Here is a 2,862-nt window from a genome sequence, read left to right on the forward strand (position 1 = left end):
CCCCCCAATCGTTAAGTATTATACTTGTTCAGTAAAGGAAGATTGTTCCAGCCATTAACTTTAACACACGTCAGACACAAATCCAAATATTTCTAAGACGGCCTGAACACAGTGGGAGCTGCTAATGGATCTACGGTTCATTTGTAAGGGCAGGTTCCAACCCTAGATCAAGTCCTTTCTGCCTCCTAGCAACCCTGAACTGGGTTTCCGCTGCTTGAAGACAGGCTCGTCTTCCCATCCAGGAGTGCTGGGTGGGGTGAAATCACCAATCTTTAGATTAGCAGTACAATTCCTAACAGACAATGCCACCAGGGCTCCTTAAAGGCAGAGCAGGGGCAGCTAATTTCAATCTGGAATGAATTTACTAATGGATGAATCTATAGTATGGGAAATAGATACAAAGAGGCTTCCAAAAGTCCATGGAAAAAATTCTATAACCTTTTCATAAAATTTGTCCACAAACTTTTTGAAGCTTCTTTGTTATCACTGGCTATAAAAACAAAAGGTTGAAATGACTATCTAATCAAGTCAAGGCTCATAAATATACTACTTTAATCATGTAAGAGCAATTCACAAATCATTTCATTAAGAGCTGGACCTAACAGAAGGAAGTTCAGCTGACACCAATTCAACTTCATCAAATCGAATGCTAGAGTAGATAATTAATATTGCATAACATCTGTAATATGAAGAACAATCACGAATTTACAGAATATATAAAAAAGCAATACTTCCTGATTCAGATCAATTTATACTAGCTGCAGACCAAGAAATATTTTTACTCCATTATACAAAATAGTTTGTTTTTTTAAAAAAACAAAACCATAAAACATTCTAGGAATAAATATGAATTTTGGTTTATATTACTCATAAGGAAAACACCCTGATTTTCAAATCAATAAAATAGGACTTCTATAAATAAAATCCACATATTTTATTTTCTTAGTTCAGTTGCTTATCATTCATCTTCTTGCCACTGAAGCCTAACAAGTCAGAGAATAATCATTTTACAGATTGTACCAACAAGAAAACAAAACACTGTTACTTACAGACTTCCTCTTCTGGGGAGACTCAGCTCCTTCTGCAAAACATAAAAAAACATAACAAGTAAATGAGATGCCAGACCAACTGCAGTGTTCTAGTTTACCCCAGGGATAACCTTAGAGGTAAGCAGCCTCCATTATGCTGGATTTGGGAATCCCTGTACTGAAAAGACTGCACCAGTGTCTTCTACTGGATGTCTTCTGGTTCCTTTTATCCACTGTGTTTAAGGTAGGGACACTGTGTATCTGGATTCCAGAGGAGAAACACCACCCATCCCTCCCACCCTCAAGCTCCAATTACACGGCCATGGAGTTGATGCTGACTGATAGCGACCCCACTGGTCAGAGCAGAACTGATGCCAACTCATAGCGACCCCACCAGTCAGAGCAGAACTGAAGCCAACTCATAGCGACCCGATAGGTCAGAGTAGAACTACTCCTGTGGGTTTCTGATCTGCTTCCTGCAGAGTGGCTGGTGGATTCGAACTGCTGACTTTGCACGGCCCTCCCTCAAAGCAAACTGAAGTCCTGAGTTAAGGATACAGAAACCTGAGGAAGAATGGGATCTATCCAAAGTGGAACTGTGTGTAAGAAGGATGAGAGTGTTTGGAGGCTTACAAATACATTTAAATAAACGGTGTGATGGAAAGGGTCATTTAGCCACACTCTTTACCCCTCAGGCACTGTGGTCTAAGCATCGGACTGCTAACTCCAAGGTCCATGGTTCAAACACCCTAGCCACTCTGTAGGAGGAAGAAGAGGCTGTGTGCCTCCACTAGGATATACAGCTTGGACAACCCTGGGCAGCAAATGCTCTGGTCTAGAAGGTCCAATGGACTTGATGGTAGTAGGTTTGGTTTGTGTGTTTTGACCCTCAACAACGACATTCCTGCCAAACCCCACGGATATCAAAAACTGTATTTTTAGTATTTGGGAACAGATAATACCAAAGGTAATACTGTAGCACAATTTTTCCACACGAGTGTGATTTGTTAACTTAGGGTCTTCACAAGTAGAATGATGAGCTCAGTAAAGGCAAGGAGACTTCGGTACAAGCATCGGTGGTGTGCTCTAGCAGCATGGAGGATCAGGGAAAAGAAAGGGCCCCTGCACGAGATGGACGGATGCAGGGAGATGCAGGACAGGCCAGGTGCATTCTGCTAGACACATGGTTGCTCTCGGTCGGCGCTGACTCAAGACCAAAGAACAATGACAGTTTTAGAGGAGTGCTCTCCTACTTATCGCAAATTAAGATGATTATCCACCTGACAGTAGAGACGCCACGCAAAAACAAAAACAAAACAAAAAATCAGCCAGCCAGCCAGCCAGCCAAGCAAACAAGATAACCATATAAATAAACAAAAGTGAATTCGGAAATACTGCCACCCACTGAGTTTTCCAGTATTAGTGTACCCGAGGAGGATTATTTGATAACAATAATTAGAGAATCAGAAGCAATGAGTCATTGCACCCATTTAAACACAAAAACGAGTACCTTGCAAATTGAGAAAGATTAGGATAAAGCTGGTGCTTTAGCTCCTATCCCCATTTCTTTCTGACCATCCAGGGTTCAAGCTCTAGCCTGTGAAGGGGGTGGACCCCTCAGGTTCACAGTCACCATTCTTGTCCCTCCGTTTTATTTGCTCCTGAGACCATTGGTGGGAACAGCTGTCTCTGGTCTTGTTGGAACCGGTGCCCTTGACTGCAGCCCAGCCTACAGAAAGCAGCCTGGAGCGCATCCGGCGAGTGGGAGGGAAGGTCTGGGCATCTGCTTGAAACACAGGATGCGTGACCCCACCCCCCCACCCCTCCACCCCCA

This window comes from Echinops telfairi, unplaced genomic scaffold, assembly GCF_000313985.2.
Source record: "Echinops telfairi isolate 266 unplaced genomic scaffold, ASM31398v2 ScPeMD7_7469;HRSCAF=8507_1, whole genome shotgun sequence".
NCBI lineage: Eukaryota > Metazoa > Chordata > Mammalia > Afrosoricida > Tenrecidae > Echinops > Echinops telfairi.